This window comes from Hemibagrus wyckioides, linkage group LG21 (genome assembly GCF_019097595.1).
Source record: "Hemibagrus wyckioides isolate EC202008001 linkage group LG21, SWU_Hwy_1.0, whole genome shotgun sequence".
NCBI lineage: Eukaryota > Metazoa > Chordata > Actinopteri > Siluriformes > Bagridae > Hemibagrus > Hemibagrus wyckioides.
In genome coordinates, this window is record NC_080730.1 from 16,385,788 (window position 1) to 16,401,789 (window position 16,002).

Genomic DNA, 16,002 nt, shown 5'->3' on the forward strand with positions numbered 1-16,002 from the left:
CTTTAACTATGTCTTGCTGGGCTTTATTATATTCTGAAGGCCAGACAAATCATTGGCTTTGGGCTTTCTGAAGTCAATGTACACAGACAACAATGTCAGTGTTCATTTAATTACTTGAGCATGCTGTTTGGCACATTTCAGTTCCTTGGGCGCTGCTGACTTTTCTTGAACTTCATCCTTCAGTTAAAAAACACCTACAAGGGCACAAGAGACTCAGTGAGGAAGGGCTGGGAATTCATGTAGAATGATATAATATCTGTTTGATCTTTTTAAATAGCTTGTTTACTTCCTGCCCCCCCCCCAACCCCACCCCCAAAAGTTCAGTGCAAAAGTATTGGAATGGCAAGGCTTTTATTTTTGCTGTTAATGGAAGGCATTGAGTTTATAGATGGGGCTATGATAGATCAGAATTTCAGACTTCATTTGCTAATAATCACATCTAGAGGTGTTTACCAACTTAGGTACAAGACCACCCAAATATATAATAAGTACAGGAACAGTTTTAAACTAATATCAATAATATTTGGTTGCCTATTCCTTGCTTGCAATGACAGCATCAAGCCAGTGACCCGGAGACATCACAAAACTGTTGCATTGTTCTTTTGTGATGCTTTTCCCAGCTTGTAACTTGTTTGTTTCTCCCTTCAGTCTCCTCTTCAGGAGGTGAAACGCTGCTCAGTTGGGTTTAAGGTCGGCTGATTGACTTGGCCAGTCTAAAACTGTCTTGCACTGTTTTCCCCTGATGAACTCCTTTCTTGTGTTGCCAGTGTGTTTTGGGTCATTGTCTTGCTCCATGAAGAAGTTAATTCCAATCGATTGGATGCATTTCTTTGTAAATTGGCAGACAGAATGTTTGTGTAGATTTCTGAAGTCATTCTGCTGCTTGCATCATGATTTACAGGATCAGTAAAGATTAGTGAGACTCTTCCAGATGCAGCCAAGCAAGTCCAATGACATTACCAGCATCATGCTCCAGCCATGAGCTTTTAGATCATGAGCAGATCCTTTCTTTCTCCACACTTGGGCCTTTCCATCTTTCCATTTTGGTAGATCCCTGGATTTTTTGGCGATTCCAGTCTGGCTTTCTGATTCTTACTGCTGATGAGCAGTTTGCATCGTGTGGGATGAACCCTATATTTATACATCATCTTCCACTGGTGGATTGTGATAACCCCTGCCTGTGGAGGTTGTTAGTGATGTCACTGTCTGTTGTTTTAGGGATTTTCTGCACAGCTTTCACAATGATTCTGTCATCAACTGCTGTTGTTTTCCTTGGCCGACCTGTCTGATGTCTGGTTGTTAGTACACCAGTGCTCTCTTTCTTTTTCAAGACTTTCCAAATTGTTGCACTAGCTATGCTCAATGCTTGAGTAATGGCTCTGATTGATTTTTCCCTCTTTCTCAGCTTCAAAATGAAGCTCTCTGGTCTCCATGTTGCATTATCCCTTTTAACAACAATTGCAGTCTTCGCAGGCAAAACTCAGGGCTCCAAAACCAAGAATAAACAATCAATCGAACACAGGGCACAGCTGGGCAACAAAAAACACTTGTCAGTCACATGTTCCATTATTGTTAACGGGACTTTAATGGGATCTTTGGATTATGGGGGACTGTAAATAAAAGTACAGTTCCTTTTGTTCTGTACACATCTTGTTCCAGGTATTTAGGTGAAGCAAACTAATTATTAAGAGTCTCTTTCACCAAAATGAACTGAGAATCAGCTTCCTCCTTTTCGTCCCAAATCGATCACCTGCCAATTCCCACCCACCCTTCATACGACAGCTACCCATCAGGGAAGGTGAGGTGTAACATGCGTTCTCCATGCTATGAAGCCAGCCAACCTCTGGAGCTGCTGTTCAAGCCACATCACAAGACAGTGAAGGAAACCTTCAGAGAAAAGCTCTACCTTCCACATAATCTCACAAATGCCACGTGTCACTCTCATCCAGACATGGCCAATTTGCTCCTTTGGCTTCAAGACATGGATAGCTGTGGCATCTCAGGATTTAAACGTGTGATATCTTGGCGATTGGGTGAATGCTACGAGGTCTGAATCTTAAGTGCCAAAGATGTCCATAGCCTGGGGGCAGCAACAGCAAAGGCCCAATCTCTTTTCCCATTGAGCCAAAAACAAGGAAGTGACAAGTGTGATTGATTAGCTGACCTGAGGATCCTACATGCAATGAAGAAAAAAAAAAAAAAATCAATGATGCCATTTTAGAAATTATCCAAATTCTTTTAATTTGATTGTAAAAAAAAAAAAAAAAAAAACCACAACAGAAAATGGATTTGTTGCAGCTTAGAAAAGCGGACAGATCTCCGAGGTCAAAATGACGTGACAAACATCCCACTGAGGAGCATTCCAGCCTGTCTCCTGTTAAAAGCCTAAATCAATAGCACAATAGCTCACGTACCCGAAGAGGCAGACAAACGCTGGGCAAAGCCACCAATGAAATGTTACGACTCGCTAATTAGAGCCACACAGCCATTCTGGCACCTGAGGGAAAGAGGACACTAAAGCTCGGATCACTGTGCCTGTAAATACAGCTCCCAATAAATTCGCTTACACTCACACTTTTCTCCATCGATGACTGGCAATGCCAATAAGGAGCTTCGGTTACCGTAAATGTTTACGCGGATCCTAAAGCGCGCCCTTAAAACCACTCACGATCAGTAAAACTCCACATGGAAAACACTGTGAAACACAAACAGCCACATAACAAAAGTTCAGTGACACCGCTGGGATGCTCTCCATTTCAAGGCATGGCCTGCATTTCCCCAAGCCTCCAAACACCAACTAATTATGTAGCGTGTAAGCCATCAGATCAGGACAGCTAGATATCCTGAGACTTACCGGTAATTAAAAGCAATTAATTTTGACATCCCATAAAACATAAAAAATAAAAAAAAATCCCACAAGGTGATATTAGTTATGCCAGTAAAATACACTAATAAATTTGCTTATAAGTAATCCTTAATTTTCAGCCTATAACGAATCTCCACAAATTCTTGGAGGGGTAAAGTTTGCTTTAAGAATACTGAAAAGAGCATATTGTTGAGCATATAGTTGATCTTGCTGCTGATCCCCTGTCCCTCCTTTCCTCCATACCTCTCTTGTTTTCTTTCTCTATTCCCTTTTTTTTTTTTGTACTGTGCCTCCAGCAATGGGGCTTCTTATGTGCGATTCCACTGGAGATATTGCATCAGATCTGCCCACTAGCCGTTGCTTGAATTGCGCTCAAAAGCATCCGTGAGTGTGTGTGCTGAGATTTCAGCCTGGGCGGCCTATGACCTGGTGGTCTGAGGGCATTATTAAATCCCAGAGAGGTGGCAAAGAAAAACAGTGGAAAGATGGAAAGTTGCCTCGGATCTCAGATAGGATCAGGATGGCCAGCGGTTGCCAAGAGCACCTGCATGGGAAAGTCGACACCTGCGATGAGGTCATAGCGAGGCTGCGTCACCGTGGAGATTGGAACAGATGCACATGGTGAAACACCCGCTGGTGAAACACCCGTCCTCACATCGGGGGAAATTAGCTTGCTTTGCTAAAGCCTACGGAGTGAAGGTTATAGCGGACGATTTAATACATCTGCATGCTCTGTTAAGCGTTCTGAATGAGGGACGGAGCAGATGCTTAAGACATGAAGCTAATGTCAATAAAGGATATGAGATGAGATCATCTCCGCTGTCGGGTCATAGACTAACCGAGGTCAACGGAAAGATATAGCGTAAGTCACCGAGACACTCTTGGTCAAGGGTTACTAGTCATTTAGTTCCTTTAGGTTTGGCATGTGATGCATTTTTATACATGTTTATTCTTGTTACTGTCATCAAAACTTGTATCTATTATAACTCTGAGTGCATCAGAGCGTGTTGCTGCATGTTTTAAGGATTCTCCAGGTAGCAAGTACTCAGCATGTGTAAGTGGATGGAGATGAATGTCCGAATGTGACCTGGCGTAATGCCGAGAGCTCCACGCTCCGGACACGGCGTCACCATCACGGCCATCCATCACGCTGCAGCTGCCAACAGCTTGGGCGAGTCCTTCATTATCAGCATTCACAGGAGTGCTGTTACAGAGCCGTGCTACTTCAACCTAGAACCCGACTCCATTAATGCAGCTGCACATGCTGGATTCAAAATGGCCGCTTGGGCAGGGACCTAGACGACTTAACTTCTGTGACTGTAATTTATTCCTAACCCTGAATCTCGTTATAATATTAACAATATCTTTTATTCACTACTTAGGCAGACTTGAAGGAAATGTCCAGTTAGTGGCTAATTTATGAGCCTTATAATTTAACACAGTTATTGTCTTCAGACTGCACGCCTACACTGTCTGCACTTAAGAAGTAGCTGAGTTTAAGACACGAGCAAGCAGGGGTATTTATTCATACAGTAGTAAGACACAGGCATTTTGGATAATCAGAATGGCTTGTCTGGCCACATTGTTGGAAGACCCAGGCGCTCATTAAAACCGCTGCGCTAACTTTGACCCGTGGCTAAGGCTCCACTTCCACTGCTTCGTTTTCCGAAATTCCTGATGCTGCTTTTGGCACCAACCTACCGGGTGAATTAAGGATGCTTCAAAGGATGACAAGAATGGCAAAAAAAAAAACGGACCAGGAAGAAGATTGTATTAAATGATAAATTTGTATGGGTGCTGTTAAAATGCCGTGCTTCTATTGTTGCATGTGAATCACAAATTGCAGGGGTGATAAGCCTGGTGCAGCTCGGCACAATGGCTTTAGAAATCTGCTCTGCGCCGACACAGACATTACTGCACATGCTAGCGTAATTGGGCTTTGCAATTAGCATTTGAATGGCACTATGTTTGGGCAGAAGGGAAAGAAATGACGGAGAGATAGACAGAGAAAGAGAGACAACAAGACATGCAGCACCAGAGAAGGAAGAGAGATGAGAAATCTGAAGACAAAAAAAAAAGAGGAAGGGAGAAGACTGAGGGGACAGAAGAAGTTCAATCGTCTGTGTGTTCTGATTAAAGATGAGCTCTGGATGGTTGGGAGCTGCAAAGAAAGGACGAAGCAGAAGAGGGTTTAATTGGCTGATGACCTGTCCTGCGGTAAAATCCTCAGATCCTCAGACAGCTGCGTCAAGGGACTCTCATCCATCCCCTCATCTTTCTCTCATTTCGTTCTCTTTTCTATCCCGTATAATCCGTCTTTTTGCTGCTGGCTAGCCGCAAAACCACATTAGCTGACAGCACTTCTTTGAGTCAGGTATGAGACACAACGCTTGCCCCCCCCACCCCCTTTCCTCCCCCCACAATGGGAGGCAAACGTCACTCCAACATGGCTCCTTGGCAGGGTAAACAAAACAGGAAGTATCTTAGAACATTAGGTGAAGCAGCTGTTGGGAGTGGGGCACAGGATAGCGTGTCCCGTTTGGTCACCTGAACTGTCACAATCACTCATTCTCTCCATTAATCAAAGAGCACACACCTGCTGTCAGCACCCCCTCCTCTCATTTAGCCCGGGATAACAGTGTCGTGAATAAGCGAGAATGTTTTTGTCCTCCCATGCTGTTTCTCCTTTCTCTTCTTTTCCTTCGACTTCCATGCTTCATCATGTTCTCCCTCGGTCTCTCTGCATGTCCCTCCAGCTTTCAGGAGACAATGATAAACGTGCTGTCACGTCTTCCTTTAAGAAGAAAAAGCACTGAGAGATAGAGAGAGCGATACAGATAGATGAAGCAGAAAGAAGGAAAGAAACGAAGGATGAAACGGTGTTTCTGCATAACCGACGCTGAGAGGGAACTTGCTGTACAGCTGTCCGGATGTTGACGCCGTGTCCTTGTTACCGTAAAGTCCTGGTGTTTACACACCAGAAAACTAATGAATGCAGGCAGAGGTCGGAGCCACGGCAGAAGGTCCGAGCTACGGGAAGAAATCCCAGCCAATCCCTGAATCAATCAGTGCCAGGACCCACCCCCTGAGGGAATACACAAGCCTTGCACCTGTGTCCTCTGAGGAACATTTGCACTGCAGAGCCCTTGTTAGAAAAGGCACGTGCAGCCTAATCAGCCTGAATGCTCACCTTGCCTACACCTGAGGGACTCTCTGTCTCGCTCTTTCTCTCTCTCCTCGAGCACCTGTGGGACCCCTCCTTTCTACTTCTCTGCAGAGCACCTGGGGGATTTCTCCTTTCTTCCCCCCTCGCTCGACACGGGCACTTTCATTGATTTCCAAAACACGTTTCAGATGACAAAGCCCCCGAGTCACCAGGATATCACAAGCACACAATGCACAGCCCGAGGATTGATGGAGGCCCATTCAGCACTTTGACAAACTGATTATCTCTCTAGGGGCTTAAGTGCAGATCGATTACAGGGTATACAAAATAAGAAACAAAAGGTAAAGAGAGAGAGCTAGAGAGAAAAAGAGAGACAGACAGAGTGAAAGTTCTATCACTTTCAGAGGCACCGTGAGACAATTGAGTGAAAAAACTTGAAAACATTGATTCTACCTGCGATCTGAATTTCCATATATTTATTACAAATAACATTCTAAAAAAACAAAAACAAAGAAACAAACAAAAAAGCCGAGTTTCGGTTTATCTACAAAAATGTCTTTGGAAAGATCAAGGTCTGCTTATTTATTATTTATTTATGTATCATACTTCATGCTCAAGAGGAAAAGCTCAGCGATGACCCTGATCTTTCATGCTATGGTACAACACAAGACTGTGACGAAGGACAGAAGGGACTTTTTCCTGGTTTGTCCAAAGGCTTTTTAGTCCACTCATGTCATTTTATGTAGAAGAATGTCTAATGAGAAATGTCTTAAAGATCGCAAAGATCTTTGACCAACTCTGGTCTGAAATTTTCACGGTGAAAACATCATGGGTTGTGAAAATGAAAAGAAATATCAATCCGTTCTTTATCCCTTTTCCCCATCCTGTATTAAAATGGACACTGTCAATATCTATCAAGTTGTTTTTTCATGAGCTATAGAGCGAGTTGTCGGGAGGAGCCAAAGATAAATAGATGCTTGATCAGATTTTTCAGTGTGTTTGATTGTTATTGTGTATAATAAAGTAAGGAACATGCTAGGCTTGGCAGCAGAGGTAGCGATGCAATGTGTTTACAAGAGGAACAGATTTTCAGTAGACTGCACATCCCCTGTGAGGAGAAATGAAGGTTGCCGGAGTATGATTTAGTGCGAGGCCAGAGGGAGGAGGTTACGAAATCTATCCTGCATTTTTGGGGAGTTGCAGCCAGACACAGATCTATTGGTGTAAGGAACCCCAAGAAGAAGAAGAAGAAGCAGAAAAGTGAATGGATATTTTGAAAAAGCAAATGCTGGTGTAATCCAAAAAGCCTACTAGAAAACACTCACCAGAATCTTCCCACTAGCACTTGACTTAAAGCTATTAAAAATTTTTTTTGCGATAAAAGCTTCTCCTCAATCCCGCTCGATAAAGAACCGTCTCACTGACGCGATCGTCAACGGACATCCATCGTTTGTTCGTCTTTAACCGGCTCTCATATCCACAAGTCGTTCAAATCTACATTCCCCTCCACAAACACAACAGATATCTTTTATAACCAGTCCTGTAAAAGATCTAGGGTATTTTTTTGGCATTTTTATTTTCTCCACACTCCGTATCTCTCCGTGCAGCTGGCTACACATCTGGGAAAGCGTTAGACTTCCAGTAACATTTGTCAGGAGAAGAATAAACAGGACTTATATCACTATGACAACCATCTGTTGCTTTGACAGTGTTCATGTAATGGCAATGGATTCTTTGACAAGTGTGACAGCCATCTTTTTCCAGTTGATAGAACTACAACTGCTTCAGGACTTTGACACTAGTCTCAACAAGCCATAACCGTCGCGAAGGGTGTCTGGATTTTTTTATTTCCAATGCTGATTTGTTGCACGGGCAAATTTATAAGGTGGAAACCGAAGGCTACGGTTTGCCGGCTTTCATGGGCTCTGTGACTTCTAATCACTCGCACAAATATTTCTTTTTCGATTTTATGGTGTATAAATTCACTTCTCGCAAGAAAGACACTGAATCGTGACTGAGGAGAGTATATAAAAAGTAGACAGGCTGTGACTGGAATAATGTTGGCAGCACTGCTGCTTGGAATAATGTGCTCATGTCAAATGCAAAAGAAGTGAGATATTACAAGCTGTAATAAACCCATTGCGCCGAACAGGAACTTGTGTGTCGGGCAGAAGTGGCCCTGTTAAAGAAGAATTAGTAGTTTACTCAGGCCAGTTCAGGACCTGAAGGATGCGGGCGGTAAATCAATAAAATGCAATGATGCCCGCTATTAGCATTCTCCACATCCATAACGGCTTTGTCTTGTCTCTGTCCATTACCTACAGGGCAAGCAAGAATGTCTTTCATATGTTAAACCAGAGCGAGGGGAAGTTACACTGCGCCAGCGAGTTAATAATGAGACCAAAAAAAAAAAAAAAAGAAAAAGAAGTGAGAGCATTGCCTTTATAAATTACGGGCATTCCTCAAACGCCGCTTAAGTAGAATTTGTTTCAACGGTGCAAAGTTTACTGGCAGGGTGGTGCTGTGGAAGACTCTCGCTTCGTCAGCAAGTTGTGATTGCCCTTAGCTTTGTTTGGTTTCTTCACGTATCAAGCGACCCTTTAATGCCCTTTTATGAAATCAATATTTTCTCTATGGACCGCCCGATAGACGTCCGATGGGAAACGAATATGGGGCAGCGCTGGAAGACCTTGGCCTGTAATGTTTTACTTCTGGCATTAGTTAAATTACTCTGGCTACTCAAATCAAATGAAGTAATCTAAACTAATCTAAAGACACATAAGGGTACACTCAAATCAACTACTCGAATCAAATGAAGCAATCTAAACTAATCTAAAGACACATAAGGGTACACACTGTCTCTCTGTCTCTCTCTCTCACTCACCCACACACACACTTTCATACATTATTTAGATAACATTACCCTCTTAAACTTTATTATCCGTAGCTGCACAGGCAAACTAGTGAAACAGTGAATATCCACTTACACATGTACACACACCCACACACACACAACGCGAGCCTCCGATGGCTTGACCTGTGCTCGTTTTGGGCCCGTGAGCTCTATCTAGTGTTTCTAGTCCTGTTAAAATTAGGCATGGGACTTCACAGTGTGCGCCTCAGAGCCCCAATTAAAACTCTGCCATCAACCTAGAAAAAGGAGGTGCTGTGTTATGGGCGGATATGTCCCTGAAGAACGTGGACTGAAAAAGAGGCGCAGTGCAACCATTAGCTTCTGGAGACTTCAAAGATCGGGGCATGGGTTTGATTTTTTTTTTTCTTGCTTAATGTCAAACGGAATAGGAGCATAATTGGTGCGAGATAAATAGATGAAATATAAAGTAGTCCGTTAGAAATGCGGCATAAATTGTGAAATTAAAACAGATAAACAGACGGACGGACAGACACACAAGCAGGCAGAGAGACATATCCTTCAGGCATTCTCAGTTTACGAGCTGATTATTACAAATGAAATAACTTTTCTTGCAGTAATTATTATTGGTATTGCCTGGGAATCAGCAAGCATCCAGTCATTAAAACTACTCCACTCTTCGCCCCCCCCCCCTTCAATACAGACAGCAGCAGAACAACAGGAGCCCATATGGCAGAAACTAATGTATTAGAAAAGTAAATAACATGCAGTTGCACTGTAGGCAGTGCATTGATTAGAGTTCAGCCTGCAGTATCAATATTGACAGGAGACTTTATTTATTTATTTATTTTTTTTCCCTTCTCGTAGTTTATGATACAATTCTCAGCTGGAGGCAGAGATAGATAGGTAGAAATGGCGAAAGGGAAAGATAGAAATGCTGCAAAGAAAAATGAAGGGGAAAGAAAAAAACCATGAAATAGAGGAACGAGAACAGACATGTCACTCGGTAGTAGCGCAGAAACAATTATTCCCTTCTTTTTCTCAGAAGCAGAACTCTCTCCGGTCTCTCTCTCTCTAACTGCCGGAGCGCTCTCTGGGTCGCTTTGACTAATACACTCGAGGCGTCGCCTAGAAACATTCATCTCGCTCCCTCTGCCTCTCTGATATACCCAGCTGACTCCCTAATCACGCTGCCGAGGGGTGCCACAGGCCTATCCGTGCTCCTGAGGGCTCGTCCCTATGTGCATGTATGAACGTGATAGCAATGGGCAGCTCGGTCATTTCGACAGCTAATCTCACAATGGCTTGCATCCACGACAGCCAGCTTTAAATCTTTTGCTAACATTTTACTGTGGGGTTCTCTCAATTTTTTTAAATAAAATTAAAGGTCATTATTTTAGTATTTTATGAAAACGGACACAAGTCTGGCTAGAGTCTGTTTTTACTTTTGGGTTGTTGGTTTTTTTTTTTTATGCATAATTCATCCTGTACTTCATTTTGCCTGTTTCTTTTTTTTTTTTTTTAAATATTTCAAATTGAAATAAAATTTTTTATCCTTGACCTCCGTGACCACACAGAGTAAGACATGGAGTGACATGCTAGTTAAAAAAATTGAAACCATATCATTGAAATAAATAAATAAATATAAATATATTATATATATATATATATATATAAATATATATATATATATATATATATATATATATATATATAAATAAATAAATAAATAAATAAATAAATAAATAAAACAAAGCATAAAATATACTAAGAATAGAATTCGAATAAAATGGCAAATAAATAAATAAAATAATAAAATAAATACAGTGGGGAAAGGGAGAAAAAAAAGCATAAAATTATGAGAAAAATATAAAAGTTATTTTAATTGTGTGGTGGAATACTATGAGTTAAATGCATTTGCGTTAACAAAAACAAAATATTAAAAATGGGAAAATCGGAAAATACTGAGTCTGGCAGAGTAATATATAATGCATGGGGTTATTTATTTATTTATTTATTTGTTTTAGTGTTTGATATTTGACTATATATTTAAACACTAGGATTCAAGAATAATCCATTTCTACAGACTCTCGTCTTTGATCAATAGCGTGATAACGATCAAAGGTCTTTATAAAGCAGCATAATATTTAGGTCGCATGCCCGTCTTCCTGAACGTTATCTGCATTTGAGAGAATCCCAAATGACTCGCACTTGGAACGTGTAGCGTGCACTGGGTGGAAAAACCATTATTTCACTGGTGACATGGTTATATAGGGAGTAGGAGGGTAATGATGAAGATCATGAATACTAAATAGAGAAAGCAGCCCTACTTGAAAGGGTTTATGCAAACAAACACATTTATCCTGGTCTCACGATCAATCATTGTTGTCGCTATCGAGCGCTATAATAGCCATGTCCAGCTCCAGAACATGCATTTTTTGTGTCTGGAGTAATGGACTGATCAACACGGGTTAGTGTAAAAACTCTGGAGTGCTTCGTTTTGGAGTGTGTGTGTGTAGGATGAGGAGATGGAGATGTATGCCAAAGCCAGACTAAAGGCAAAGCGATTAACTTTCTACAGGAGTTTGTTTTCTACTGACAAAAGGAGAGGGAAAGGGAAAAAAAAAAGCGCGGTGAGTTGTAGATGCTCCTGTATTGTGAACAATGGCCTCCTGCCCTTGGTTCTGTTGGGAACAGAACAGAAACGGAGAACAGAAAAGAAAGGAAAGGAAAGGAAGAGAAGGAAAGGAGAGGAAAAGGGAGGCGGAGGGAAGTTGGGGTCACCTCTGGGTCCCTGGCAGCCTGAGCTTTTCGGGTGATTTATGGGCCTGCAGGGCTTCCGTAGGCTGCAATGATTTTCCCAGAGGCCTCTGCGCAAGAGCCAAAATTACACCACTCTCCTCAACTTCTCTCTTCTCCGTTTCCTTTTCGTGCTCCTTCTCTCTTTCCTGCAAGTCCCTGGTTGATCGCTGACGGCAGCCGAATTATTCTCCTTCTTCCCTCTTTCTCCATTCGCTCCTTGGTCCATCCATTTACCCCTTTATCCATCTGCTTCTTCTCTTTCTTCTTCTTTCTGGCTGCTTCATTTGCTCTTTCCAGTTGTGGTATAACAAGCCCGTGCTCTTTATGAGAGTGCGCTGACCTCCATGCTCGCTCTATTTAATTGAAAGCGCCATAACACGGTCAGGGCAGCCGTTCCCCTCTGCACCTCCTTGAACCATGCTACTTCCAACACTTGTTGCCTGCTGCTAGCTCATAAAAGCAAATGCAGCTTATTTATTTGATATGGCTTTATTTTCCATTTGTGGCATGTTACTGTTCCACAATAGGTCGATGCAGACTGCTAGTGTGGAGGGGGAAGAGAGAGAGAGAGAGAGAGAGAGAAAACCATGGACAATAAACAGAGAAATCCATAAAACTAAGCCTCAAGGTTTAAATAATATGTCTCGCTCCCATCTAGGCCCTGCGGTAGATATAATATCCTCTTATGAGAAGTGCTGAAGCATCAGAGACAAGCACACCTTCCTCCTATACGACTAAATTCTGCGGCTTGGCCTCACTGACTCGGAGTTTGGTTTCCATCTCTGGTCGCTGACTGTATTAATTATTTTTTGAAGCCAATTAATTTGCGGCTATGAGAAAAGACACGCACGAGCATGCACGAAATTGGCTGAGTGTATAGATTAGACTATCATAACACGCCAAAACAGACAAATAAATGAATACGGACAGAAAAATCTCTTCCTTCGCTGCAGGAAACGCGGGCCACCGTCGTACCATCTCCGTAACTTTTCTCCTCTCCGACACTTTCTCCGGCTCTCTCATTTTGTTTATTTCTCAATAGGTTTTTAATTTAGGCTTTCCGACTTGCCATTACATTAAATTTAATTTGCTGATATTAAATTGAGCCTCATTACAGTTTAGTGTTTGGGTCTTTTCCAGAGTGTACATCTCCGTTTATTAAAGCGTCCGAGATAAACAAGATTTCAACCAATCAAAAATGGAAAGTAAACAAAAAATATCCGGACGCATTAAAGCAGGCATTTGCAAAAAAATAAATCACAAAAAAAATAAAAATCACAGCCAGGGACCGCGTCCAGGGTAAATAAATTTCCACACATCCCCCTAAACGATACCAGCGCAGATTTATGTCACGAGCATAATTCAGCTATTCAAATATTAGGCACATTAAGCAAATGTGTAATGTTATAGTTATTTATTGAAGCCATTAGCGCCTTTTTTATTTATTTTTTTGCTCCTGAACTTTCCACCCGTGATAAAAAAAAAAAACTGCTCTGGAAAACATTTTGTCTTTTCCTATTAACAAGGTTTATTAAACATTAGTACTTATACCTAACATTATTAATAATAATTACATTATGTATGCTTGTTTCCAAGTTAGAAAACTCATTTTTAGTGAGGATGGTATAAAGTTAAACCCATAAACTCAAGTACCACTCTATTAAGCTATAATCGCTTTTTTTTTAAAAAAAAGGAGAAAAACAGTAGTTTTTATACCATCATCATTAAAAAAAAAAAAACAATGGCATTGCAGATCCTTATGATAATGCTGCGGATCCCTGAGGGTCTGAAGAACTCGCTGGGAAAACAAATGAACTTAGATGAATAAAGAGGACGCTTTAATCACCGCTTTATTAGCTCCGTGTGTTTGGTAGGACCTGCGTGATGCCTGATAAAATGGTCACGATTTCTGGCTTAGAATTAACATCACATTATTTTGACACCACTTCTTTTGTAATGTACTGTATATTTACTATTCTTCAGCTGCACTAGCTCTCTAGCGCGGCGAGCTAGCTAGTTTTTCTAGCCGATGTTTGTCAATGTGTTTCGATTCGGTGGATAACTGAATTCCTGCTAAGATAAATATAAAACTAAAACATTAAATCACATGAACTCTCGGTGCTATTCACAGGAAATGCTCACGTCTGGTTAAATAAGTAGCCGTAGTTCGGTTTTTCTGCTAGCTGGAAGAAAGTAGAAGAAGAAGAAGAACTGAGGGCAAGAAGCCTTTATTATCGCCACACAGCACAGTGGAATTCTTTACTTTGCGTATCCCAGATGATGAAGTTGGGGGTCAGAGCGCAGGGGCAGCTATGATACAGCACCCCTGGAGTAGAGAGAGTTAATGGCTTCGCTTGATTGCCCAACTTGGTGGTGGTACCCCTGATTCTCCAAACAACAACCCAGAGCCTTAACCACTTGAACCTCCACTTCCCTGGAACCACGCTTAAAAACCACTAGAGGTGAAAATAGTTCCTCTATGCTCCAAAACTCATGCAAATACTGCGAAGAAGCACTCATTTGTCCATCAATCCATTTCGTTCGTTTTAGTAATAGTAACAGTAAAAGTAACAGCACTCTGATTTATGCAACGGTGTCCCGAGGGCAAATTTGTTTTGTGCGATCCTGCTATTTGGCGCCTAAACAACACGGTGTTAGCGTTCTCCCGTACTTCTTTTCCTAACTGCTGCAGTTCTCCTACGTTGCTATACTTGCCATAAGTGTGTAGTGCTGCTACGAAATAAATGGCATTCAAATGGATTTCCAGTAGTTAGAAACTATGCTAATGTACTATGTGAATCCACGGAGTCTCCCATTAAAGACTATCATCGTCGGTTCAGGCCGCAAATGACTCACATCCATTCCGTTCCATTTGCATACATTAGCGGATTCCATGCATGTTGGCGAGGTGCGGATGAGCCGAGCCCTGCCGGCTGACATCAGGGGCGGAGCCTCCCAGCGCATACACTCTGATTTAATTCCAGTTTTATCCTCAATTGGGGTGTAGAAACGTCGTCATGCACAGCAGGGAAGGAAGAGAGAGAGAGAGAGGGCTGGGGGGCGAGAGACATTGACACAAAGATGCACTCTCCTGAATACAGGGCCTTGTTTAACTCCACATGTTGAGCTACAAAAGGCGCGTTTGTGTGCGAGCTGCTCTTTAGTTCAGCCAATTAGGCAAGCGTTCGATTAAGGCGTACAGTGGAACAGCGCAGGGGAAGAGGAAGCAATAACTCTGCCATCAGCGTGTAGTGCTGCTTTAGCATGGCTGCTGAAATCAATAGGGCTTGTGTAAGTCTCTTCATAACAGATGAATATAGGGGACAGGAGAAGACAATACGCGAACCTAAAGCCTTTTCCGTCGCCTGTGTATTATCCACCGTGTTCTAAGGTGAGCGGGGCACAGATTGGGGCAGGACTTCGGGCTTTGTCAAGGGGTTTTGTCAAGCTGCGAGTTGCACAATAAAGGATTTACAAGTAATAGGCAGGAAAAAAAAACAGAGTGAGAAAGAAAGAGGGGGCTCACAGGAGTCATCCACCCCCTCAGGGCTTCTTTATACTTAATGTAGCTCTGGCTCCATTTATATAGCTAGACTAATCCTGTTGCCACCATAAACCTGTTAACACCACTGAAACACACACTCACAAATTCACAAACAGGCACACATGGTACATCTAAGTCACACACACACAGTTACATGTATGCACTTGCAAAAAAAAAAGTCATGTAAGTACATTGTGTGAAAATCTATAACAAGCATTTCTTGACATTTCCTGATCACACGTCGTTGCCTGACACAAAATCTGACTGCAATTTGAAGCTCATACAAACGCTTGTAATTATGAACCGTTGATCCGATAAGACGGCAAATGAGTATGCTCTAAATCCAGGGAATTCTGAATGTCTGGTCTTTATCGAAGACTCTAATCTGGTCGAAGACTCTAATCTGTACTCTTTATTGCACAAATATAACACACGACCTGTTTGTTTTAATTTGTACCAACCCAAAACACTCTGCGTGACAGAAGAACGCACGCTACACTATTTTTTGCACAGGCGTGACCGTGATCTTTAAAGGCAATAAGTGTCTGTTATCAAGTGCTTTTAATGACTCGATGCTCATTTGCTGAAATTTGCATTTACTCATGCATTCTATTTCATGTTTCTGCGTCCCCAGGGTCCTGACTCGATGCCAGGCTCACTAAACCCTCTGATCATTATTTATTTTATTTTGCACTATAGTCTATATATATATATTCTAGTTCAGGATCATAGCCACAGTACAGTGCTCTTAA

The 16,002-nt window shown here is 42.0% G+C and overlaps 1 protein-coding gene across 3 annotated transcripts in view; it reads right to left on the reverse strand.

Annotated features, from left to right (window-relative positions):
- Positions 1–16,002, reverse strand: part of ptprga (protein tyrosine phosphatase receptor type Ga) — a 273,910-nt gene that overhangs the window by 155,401 nt on the left and 102,507 nt on the right. The window lies entirely within an intron of this gene.